We start from the raw sequence: 11,737 nt of genomic DNA, 5'->3' as shown, positions 1-11,737 counted from the left end.
GTAAAGATCATAGCTTTAATTATTGGAATTGATCTCTCTTGCATTATTTGATATTATTAAGTTAATTTTGGTTAGATTTGTGCCGAGCGGAGATGAATTGTAAAGGAAACGCTAATGCTTTAGAGTTGCTTGAAGGCTTTTGAAGTAAGTATCTTGCCTAACGTTGTGAGGGGGAACTACCCTGTTGGGATTGGTGTGTTTGTACTATTTGAACTACGTGAAAGACGTTTACACGAGGTGACGAGTGTCTACACTGCTTATATGTGGAAATTTGATGGGCTTAGACTCTTAGGTTCTTATGAACATTAAAAAGGTGAAGTTGTCTTGTTATGTTAAATTCTACATCTAAAATTATCCTTAAATTCCTTATTTGAAGATGATTCATTCATGTCCTACTCGTGTTGCCAAATATACTCTTATATGCTTAATTGAAGTTATTGCCTCTTTATTGCCATGATATCTCCTCCGTAGTTGATTATGCTTAATTGAAGTTATTGTTATCTCTTTCATTGTTGACTTATCCTTATTTTGAAGTTATTGTTACATGTTATCTCTTTTATTGTTGAGTTGTTCTTAATTGGAATCATCGTTACATGTTAACTCCCTTATCATTGAGTTGTACTTATTTGGAATCATCGTTACATGTTAACTCTTTCATTGTTGGGGTCACTCTTATTTGGAATCATCGTCATATGTTATCTATCCTATTGTTGAGTTACTCTTATTTGATATCGTTTTTCACACTGTTTCACTTATTGTTGAATTATTCATGTTGAAACTATTATTTCTTGACATGTCTTTCTTTGTGAGACGTCCTTCCGTTTCTTTGTATTTTGTAATTCTTGTGTTGATTTACTTGTCGTACTCTTGTGCTATTGTTGTTGTTCATTGTACTTAGTGTTGTTGAGCCGATGGCTATGTGTGGTTATGGTATTGAAATTATTTTGAGAAAATGTTGTGGCATATGGGCACATGTGGTGCAAGTTGTTATATTGTGTTGTTATGCTTTCGGCACACGTGTTATTGTTGAGAAGATTGTTGGGGTGATAGAGTTGTCCGTGCTATTGTTATTGATAATTGCACATGCGACGTGACAAGGCGGGCTATATATATGTTGGTTTGCACATGTGGCGAGACAAGGCAGTAATATTATTATGCGTGTGTGGTGAGACAAGGTTGTGCATGTGGAGAGACAAGGGGGCTATGTCAGGGATGATTTGTGAGGACTTGTGATGTCCTGGGGACATTGTTATTGATGATAATTGTGTAGTAGTGTGCCTACATTGTGTGAGTTATGCATTTTACATATCGATGTGTTGTTTTCTATGTGTCATTCATTGTCTCTGCTCTTACTTGTTGACTCGAGTTGTGATAGAACATTAGCACAAGCATACATGTAATTAATCACTCATATCGGTTTAAGAAGATGAATCCTAATGTTTATTGATCATTTACATGTATCCTCATTTACTTGCCATCTATGTGAGAGTTGTACTATTGGCACGTGAGTTGTCTGTATTGTTGTGAGTTATGGTTAGTGTTGGTACGTGAATTATCCGTGCGGTTATGAGTCATTGCTATTGTTGGCACGTGAGTTATCCATGCAGATATGAGGTATTAATAGTATTGGGACATGAGTTGTCCGTGCAGCACGTGAGTTGCCCGTGCGATTGTTAATTGTAATGTGGGAACAAGATGCCAAGTGATTAGGGTTCATGAATTGGGACCCGTGGATTGTGACTATGAGGTGTAGTACCTCGGGGGAAATTCTTGAATAAATCTTCAGTGAAAGTGGTTGTTCTTATTGAGTTGTTACTTGTTTTCATTACTTGGTTTCACCGGACTTAAACTATATTCAAGTTACCCTACGGTGTTATTACCAGTTCGTTCCTTGTTGATGATTATTGCTTCTAGTTTTTTGTTGCAATTATATTGCCGTTCACCATGCATAGCTTTATATTGGTATTGTTCCTTGTTAGTTTCACATTTATACTCGTACAGGTTGTTATGTCTAGCAAGTATCTTTACTGTTCATCGTCACTAATCAACCGAGGTTACTCTTGATACTTACTGGGTACCGTTTTTGTATACTCATGCTATGCTTTTTGCACATTTTTGTGCATATCCAGGTACTTCGAAATTTGTAGAGCATTAGCTAGTTGATCGGACATTGCTATGGAGACTCAAGGTATAACTGGCGTTGCCTTCGCAGGCCTCAGAGTTACCTTATGATATTTTGCTTTGTACAGTTTATTTCTATTCTGGAACAGTTGTACTTAGAGATATACTAGTGAACTTAGTAGGGCTTATGACTTGTACTATCGATTTTGGAATATTGTATTGTACTCGAGGTTATTGGCTTATTATAGAACATTTGGTTTATGTTTAATAGTTATTTTGGTTAAATTCTGTCATTTAATTCAGTAAGTGTTAGGCTTATCTAGGTTTAGAGACTAGGTGTCATCACGACATCCTACAGAGGGTCTTCATTTTGATTTCATTGGTTATGCGTGAACTCCCACCCGGAGCCAGTGACATGCGCAGGTGTGCAACCATTGGATGATCCTCCCGATCACTGGTAATGGCAAATCTTCATCCGTCATAGTTGGCAGAATCATTGTAGCATATTTGTGGATTATCAAGTAGGGGTATGTGCGCACATTCACTGCTATTCTGAGTGCATTCTTTGGAACCGTAATGAAAAATTATTTTTCTCTGTTTTCGTGGAGTGTTATCAACAGTGACTCCCTCAGTGTAATGTGTTGCAGCATTTGATCTAGGATGCTTGGTGCCTGCACTTCTGGGCTCATCAGGATGATGATATCCTCTTTCGGGTTCAAAGAGGACAATGGCTCTACTGATATTGTGTTCTCCTCGATATCGAAATTGTTTGGAAGATTTATCTCATCCATTTCTGGTGATGAGAGCAACCAGTTATTTCATGGGGGTGTATAAACCTGCTTGACCTCTTGTTCCTGTGTTGTCTGGTAGTGTACCTGCGCCTGTGGTGGTTGTTAAACTGCTACATTCAGTTGGTTCACCATCTCTATCGCCGATATTTCCTGAGCTTGCATTATTTCCATGGTGATCTTTGTGTTTGGACCCCACCCTTGCTGAAGCTGCTCTATGAGCTCTTGGGTATTCTCCAAGAAGAACTTAGCATGTTGGTGAAGTCCCTGTACTCCATCCATGGGGTTGGTGGTGGTTGTTGCATCGCTGGTATTGCAGTAGGTGTGTGATTCATGACCACAGGGACTAGGACTAGTATTACAGTTATTTGAAAATAGTATTTAGTTGTTTGGATTTGGTGGTGTTGGCAGGGGATATAGTGGTCGTTGTCTCTGTTATGGCGTGGGTACTAGTGGAAACTCTGGTGGTGGTGGTTGAAGTTGCGGTACATTTTCAGTTGTGGAGGTGTTCTTGTCCTTGCAAAGTGTTTTGGTAGGGATGGGTTTTGTGGGGGTTGCCGGATGGGTTGGCTTTTTGTTTTGTTGGGGTAAGGTGAGTGGCATTGAGTGATGGTTGGGTGATGGGAGTTTTCGGGGATAGTTACCTACTAGGTAGTAGGTTGTGAAGTTTTCGGGGATAGGCTTCATAATGGGCAATAATTTCGTATATGGTAGGCTTCTTGAGTGTAGTGTCATTGGCAGTGTCCCTATTGGGATTACTAAGTAATATTTTGGTTTGCTCAGATTTGGTTATCTCCTCCTGTGTTGGAAATGTTGTATGTGTATCCTTGTTGTGCCTATTGTTTTTGGGGGTGAGGGGTGTTGTCAGTGGTTTTGTATGCGCATCAGTTTCTTTTTTGTAAAAGAGTTTTTTATTTTGGGTAAAGGTGGTGTATTGGAGTTATTGGATGGGCAGTTAGTTTGTGATAAGTACAGAGTTACGCCACAATTTTAAAGTAATTAGAGTATTCGCCAAAAACTTGTTGCCCTAAATCACACACCCCAGTATACGCGGTCAATCAAGTAACAAAGAATGTAGTGGAGTATCGTTTCTATGGGTACTTGTGATCAATTATCAACTAAATCAAGCAATTTCTAATTTATCGAGTCAAGAATAATTTTAAAGTGATTTTTGTTCGCTTAATTCTACTAACTAAAGTTGCGATTAAAAAAAGAACTAATCAACTAGCAAACTTAGCAAGCAAATTTTAATTCAATGAGAAATAATATTTCGGGATCATGATTAAGTAACAATCCTATTGAATTCTTCAATCAACTCGACATATAAATTAATCTGGGTTATTAACCTGCAAGGGCAAGAATATGCGTGGAAATTTGACAAACTCTAGTCGCCTATTCAATTTATTCTAAATCCTATATTCCTATAAGATTAGACATAAAAAGAACGCATCGTAAAATAAGTATATGTCTATCCTTATTCGCAAATCAATTCCCCAATGACTAGGTTCAAGATTGTGCTCTATTCAATCCTATTTCAATTATACCTCTTGCAAGTTCAACTCAAGATTCATATATAGTATTTCACCGTTAGCTAGGCAGTAAAATAATTAAACTCAAGATATGAATAAATAACCCAATATGATAAATTAAATCGTCAAATCAATCTCTGAATATCAACATTCATGTAAAATCGTAATCCCTGAATGAACGAGTTTAGCCACGCATAATCATGGTAGCAATCTCAAATAATTCCCAAAAATACCTAAAAATTAATTAAAGAAGAGAAAAAGAAGAACACAAGACAAATTTCACAGTTGCCAAACTCTGAGATGGCTTTTCTCTGCTTCTCAGTGTGTTAGATGACCTAAAAGAGGCGCTTTTAGCTTATATATTGCATACAAAAGTCGTGGGCCAAACTTTCCTTTACATTTTCTTAATTAGCTCAGGGATTAATGCTGAGTTGGATGCTTCGCGTCCGCCTCAGCTTGAAATTCTCAACATCGGATACTGGGGTAAATGCTTCGCGTCCATCCTCTGTTCCCTCAACTTTGTTGCGCCCAGATGCAAATGCTAAGGTAGATGTCTTCTTCAGACTGCACTGTTAAGGGTGCACAAATAGCTTTTTTTCCAAGATTGGATGCGATACATCCACCCTTTTCTCTGACAGTTGGAGCATAATTTCGTCATATATTTGTACTCCAAACCTTCTAAATCATCATACACAACTTAATTAGTCATAAAACCAATAATTAACACATGTTGGATATTTTTAACACTAAATAGCACCAAAAAGAGATTAAAGTATGGGTAAAGTAATATTAAAATATGTGAAAATATGCCCAATATTACCACCCCATACTTAAACCTTTGTTCGTCCTCAAGTAAAGTAAAATCAACCTATAGACCGAACAAATTAAGCTTATCACTATTAATCCACAACTTTTTAATTAAGCTCAAGCATCAATGACTTTGGTTGATACCAACAATTAGTATTTTGCATATACATTCTTTACTTACCTTCCCATATTCAAACCATGCCAAGCACAATAGTGAACAGTTTAAAATAAAAATAACAACTTCGGTACATCTGAACCTCAGAAACTGACTCCCGAGCATAACTACTTTTAAGCCAACTTACTCTGATTGAAGAGCTTAATAAAGTCATCTATCCATCATGAAACATGTTCCCTCACCACAAATCAAAGAGAGATTGTCCACACACTCAAATAAAATTCGAACGTAATTTAAGGACTTTAAACAATGGAAGAAATCGCTCACTCTCTCAAAGAAGTTCACATACGCACAAAAAATACCACACTCTTGCTCGTCATGTAAATCTCTACTAATGTAGGCCTGCTTAGTCTAAAATCAATTAGGACTGTATCGTGGTTGTAACATGGGCTAAGAAACGGGTAGGATATATATAGAAAATAGTGATTAACCCTCTTAAGCACTTTAACAATTCAAGTAATCACTTTAAGCGCAACTTTCTTCAACCCAACTTCAAACATCACAAACAACATCACTCCCAAAAAATTTCCTTTTTCTTTACTCACTACTTTGACTCATACTCACTAGCAAGGATAAGATGTATTATTGCTTTTGCTAAAAACAATTTCTCTTTTCTTAATTTTTTTAATGATTTTTGCTAGTGGTGTATTTCTTACATCATAATTTCACATTTCTTCCTTTTATTGGTTTCACTCAAATGCCACCCAAATTTTCTCCTTACTTCTTCTAGGACTTATTTTACAAGTTAAGTGTTTTAAGAGGCAAAAGAATCAAAATAATATCGATTAAGAATAATATAAAAAGGTATGGACATGTAATGTGGGTGCCAAACAAAAGGTATACAGGCTCAGCATGGCTAATTAGGGATGATTTATTTGTGTTAGCATTAAAATTCAGAAAGGATCAAAGAAGGCCAAATATCATATTTCAAACCGAGCAAAACCTAGGGTTTCGCTTCAACTCACGTGCATGGCAAATTCTAGACACAAATGTACTACATAGAACTACACAAAAGATCTCACCACAAAATAGCATATGATTCAATTAGGATGACTACATTCCAACTCTCAATCAAAGCAAGTACAGAGTTAAGCCATAATTTTAATGCACAATGCACAACAGTTAGCACCTGAGTCAAGAAAATGAGCCTAAGTGTCATAAAACAAGCTATTTTATTTTTCAAGGCACAAATAGTTCTCAAAAACTCGTGGGAAAAGTTATAATCTACATGTCCAGGTCTAACTCTGTTGGTATCAACAAGTCACTAAATGTGCCAAATTCAGTCTGAATTTCTATATCCCGCACTACTCTAAAAATAAAAAGTACCTGGTTCAAAAGATTATCCCTTGGAAAAGAACCAGCACCTAAAGAAAAAGTGAGGGAATTATTACCCATGCAATCCTAATAAAAGCAAAAGAAAATCTTTTTTTTTTGATATTTTTAATCGGACCTTAATCCCTCAATAAAACTGTCCAAGAGATCCATCACCGAGAAAAGTCCGAGCTTTTTCTAATTTTTTTTTTAATGAACTACTCTAAACTAGACTACTTCTAGCTATGGGTTAAAAAAAATAATGAGAATTTCTTTTTTAAAACTACACTCAGGAAGTAATTCCCCCCACCCCACACATAAGCTCAAACATGCTCCTCACCTTCAACTTTGGGTAATCAGACTTTGCCTAATCTACAAACAAAAACAAAACAGAATGTGACACTATAAAAATTAAAAATAATTAACAAAACAATACAGGCTAGGCTGCCTCCCAACAAGCGCGTGATTTAATGTCGCAACATGACTCTACTACTCTGCTTATGCTAGGCGCTTTTGCTTCTTCTTTCTCCCTTGAAGTCTAGCCTTTTTGTACGCTCTAAGAAGATTTCATCTTTCATCTCTGGCTCTTTTCTCAATCATCTTTACACACTTAGCTTGCAACACCACCTCCTCCAACTCAGTTTTCCCACCTGGATTACAACAATTCACATAAGGATTCTGCTCTATCCCTTTTGATTCCACCATAGTAATCATGAACAAGTCCTCATAATGGTTAGGGAGACTAAGTTTCTTATACGGATTAAAAGTGATTTCCTCACCATCAACTCTCATTTTTAACTTTCCTTCCCTCACGTCAATTATCGCTCCACCAGTGACTAAGAGCGGTCACCCCAATATAATGGGCACTTCCTCGTCTGCCTCGTAATCAAGAACAGTAAAATCAGCAGAAAGAATAAACTTTCCCACTCGAACTAATACATCCTTAATAATTCCTTCTGGCATCACTAGTGATCTATCTGCCAACTGTAAAGTGATTGTAGTTGGTCTAAGGACCCCCAATCCTAGTTTCTTGAACAAAGATGATGGAATCAAATTTGTACTATCCCTTAAATCACACAAGGCTCTACTAACTTCTTGTTTCCCAAGAGATAGAGGAATTATGAAACTCCCAGGATCCTTAAACATAAAAGGAAGTTTACTATGAACTCTAGCACTGCACTCTTCAGTAAGTGCAACTGTTTCAAGCGTTGTACATCTTCGCTTGTTTGCCACAATATATTTTAAATACTTTGCATACTTAGTCACTTCCTGCAAAATTTCCACCAAAGGTAAATTCATACGCACTTGGCTTAGAATATCTAAGAATTTCTTGTACTTAGCATCATCTTTTTGCTTCTGCAGTCTTTGTGGAAACGGAGGTGGTGGCCTTGTCACAATTACTAGTCGCACACTTCTTTTTATTTGGAAATTATTCTAATACTCTTCCATTTTTCAAGGTAACCGCATTGACTTAAGCTTTAGGATTAGGCTTTGTATCACTAGGAATAACCCCAGCTGGCCAATTATTTTGAGCACTAGCAAGTGGCCCCATTTGTCGCTCTAGATTTGGAATAACAGTAGCTTGATTTTGATTATCAGCCATAATTTTCCTTAGTATCTCCTCAATATTACCCATCACATTTACTTATTGAACAACCTATGGCGGCTGAAAATTCTGGTGGTGACCTTGTCGTATGAGCTGCTTCTAAGCTCCTTGATTTCCACCCCATGGAAAATTTGGGTGGTTCCTCCAATTAAGATTATAAGTATTGAAAAGTTAATTCTGATTTATTTGTCATCTATTTACATTCCCCACAAAGTAAACAGGTTCTAAATTCATTGTACATACATCACTAATATGGCACTCGCCACAGACTTCGCAGAATACATGCACCTGTTGTACTGGTTGAACTTGTTGCATTGGTTGGAACTGTTATTGGTTCTGAACCATATTCATCTTGCTAATTTGATTCGCTAAAGATGCTACCTATGCAGATAATGCTGATACAACACCCAATTCAAGTACCCCCACAGTTTCTGGACTGTGTGTCTACCTGCTTCCCCCTACCAATCTGGGATGCTTTTGGAAAACTTTTTAACAACGCATATATTTTATCAAAGCTCTTTTCCAATACTTGACCTCCAACTGCTGCGTCTACCACTATTTTTGTTTCACGGTGAAGAAAATAAAAGTGTGAGCCAATACCTCGTTGGTTTGGTTATGTTGTGGACAATCTCTTAGTAGCCTCTTGAATCGCTCCCAGACTGCATAAAGTGATTCACCTTCTCTATGTTTGAATGCAACTATCTCACTTCTTATCTTTGCCTTTTTACCAGAAGGAAAGAACCTAGCAAAGAATTTGCGAGCCAAATCATTCCACGATGCAATAGAGTTAGCTGGCTCGGATTTCAACCATCTCATGGCCTCTCCAAATAGAGAAAAAGGGAATAATGTGAGCCTGACATAATCAGATGTGACCCCGTTAGTGATATAGGTATCACTAATCTTCAAAAAATTCAGAATATGTTATTGGGGGTCCTCGTGTGGTAGTCCCATGAACTGTCCATTTGCATGAAGTAGCGGGATCATGCTCTGATTAAGATCAAAATGCCCAGTAATCAAAGGCTTAACGATACTAGAGGTGACATTAGCAATGTTGAGCATAGCCACCTCTTATACCGCCAATGGGTGTTCATCCGTTATTTCAACAGGAAGTTGTAAGAGTGCTTATAGGTTATTTGCTTCTCGAGCTTCTCTTAATCTTTTGCGAAATTCTCTCTAAGGTTCTGGGTCAAAATCCTGTAGTCTATCCTGGCTTCTAACCCGTTGCATTCAAGTAAAGTACCCGAGATCAAACACCCATCCAAACAGAAGATTAAAAACTTAACTCGATGAGTAGTAAAAGCTTAATCCAGTAAAATAATTAATATCTAAGTCCTCGGCAACGTCGTCAAAAACTTGTTATCCTAAATCATACACGCGAATATACACGGTCAATCAAGTAATAAAGAGTGAGCAGAGTATCCTTCCTACGGGGACTTGTGATCAATTATCAACTAAATCAAGCAATTTCTAATTTATCGAGTCAAGAACAATTTTAAAGTAATTTTTGTTCGCTTAATTCTACTAGCTAAAGTTGTGATTAAAAGAAGAACTAATTAACTAGCTCACTTGGCAAGAAGATTTTAATTCAATGAGAAATCATATTCCGGGATCATGGTTAAGTAACAATCCCGTTGAGCTTTTCAATCAACTCGACTTATTAATTTATCTAGGTTATTAACCTATAAGGACAAGAATACTCGTAAAAATTTGACAACTTCTACTCACCTATTCAATTTATTCTAAACTCTATATTTCTATGAGATTAGACATAAAAAGAACGCATTAATAATCTCTTGAACAATTGGCTAAGCACTATAAACCTGTATATTTCTATCTGTACTCGCAAATTAATTCCCCAATGACTAGGTTCAAGATCGTGCTCTATTCAATCCTATTGCAATCAAGAATTACCTCTTTCAAGTTCAACTCAAGATTCATATATAGTATTTCACTGCTAGCTAGGCAGTAAAATAATAAAACTCAAGATATGAATAAACAACCCAATATGATAAATTAAATCGTCAAATCAATCGCCGAATATCAACATTCATGTAAAATCGAAAATCCAGAATAAACGAGTTTAGCCACGCATAGTCATGGTAGCAATCTCAAATAATTTCCAAGAATACATGAAAATCAATAAAATAAGGAAAACGAAGAACCCAAGACGAATTCTACGGTCGCCAAACTCTGTGATGGCTTTTCTTTGCTTCCCAGTGAGTTAGATCACCTAAAAGAGGTGTTTTTGACTTATATATTGCATATAAAAGTCAGGGGCCAAAGTTTTTCTTTTCCTTTTCCGAATCAGCTTCAGGGATTGATTTTGAGTTGGATGCTTCGCGCCTGCCTCAGCTTGAAATTCTCAACATCGGATGCTGGGGTGGATGCTTCGCGTCCATCCTCTGTTCCCTCAACTTTGCTGCGCCCAGGTGCAAATGCTAAGGTGGATGTCTTCTTCAGACTTTACTGTTAAGGGTGCGCAAATAGCTTTTTTTCCAAGATTGGATGAGATACATCCACCCTTTTCTCTGATAGCTGGAGCATTATTTCGTCATATATTTGTACTCCAAACCTCCTAAATCATCATACATAACTTAATTAGTCATAATACCAATAATTAACACATGTTGTGCATTTTTTATACCAACTAGTACTAAAAAGCAATTAAAACATGAGTAAAGTAATATCAAAACATATGAAAATATGCCCAACATCATGTACCGTGGGTGATGTGGTGGCTGAAGAAATTGATTTGTCTGTTTTGTAATTTTTTTCTTTGGTAATTTGTTTTCTAAGTCTATTTGACTTAGGATACTGAATTGTTTTTGTTGAATATAGATGGTTGACCTTTCAGATGTAGTATAGTTAAATGACCCTTTTCTATCTTGGTCTCCAAGTTTAGGGTATTTGTAGGTATTGATGTGCTAGTGGTAGGCGTTGAGTAGGGGCCATATCTGCATTTCTATTTTTTGGATTATAGTTTTGTTCTTTTCCTTTTTCTTTTTCCTCTATTTTTCAACCGTATTTTTCCCTTCCTTTTTTTCATTTTTTTGTTTCTTTTTCAATTTTTCTTTCTCATTAATTTTTTTTTTCTAACTCGTGTGAATAAAGAGTTGTAGTGGAGTACCTTTCGTGTGTGTAGGACACTGTTTTCCATTGTCCGGTTGCCGTGTTTGATTTAGATTCCTCGTCAGTATTTGTTGATCTGTTGGGTTCTTATTATGACATTGGTATAGGTTGTACACGCATCCGCATATTGTACAAAGTGGGTTTGTATCTTCAAAGTGGATAATTATTGTTATATTAAAAAATTAATTGTCTTGGGCGGAAAAGAATAATTTCAAATATATCGATCGATTTCGATTGGTATATTTCAAAATTTTTAATTAAAAATTATTTT

The 11,737-nt window shown here is 36.6% G+C and overlaps 1 non-coding gene across 1 annotated transcript; it reads left to right on the top strand.

The window, feature by feature from the left end:
• The first annotated feature begins 8,947 nt into the window (after window positions 1–8,947).
• On the top strand, window positions 8,948–9,054 carry LOC117279320 (small nucleolar RNA R71). The gene has a single exon (XR_004509728.1). It is a non-coding gene; the product is annotated as a small nucleolar RNA R71 (small nucleolar RNA).
• Window positions 9,055–11,737: the final 2,683 nt, after the last annotated feature.

This window comes from Nicotiana tomentosiformis, chromosome 1 (assembly GCF_000390325.3).
Source record: "Nicotiana tomentosiformis chromosome 1, ASM39032v3, whole genome shotgun sequence".
Taxonomy (NCBI): Eukaryota; Viridiplantae; Streptophyta; class Magnoliopsida; order Solanales; family Solanaceae; genus Nicotiana; species Nicotiana tomentosiformis.
The sequence above is the reverse complement of the archived record's forward strand: the minus strand, read 5'-3'. Positions and strand labels throughout refer to the sequence as shown.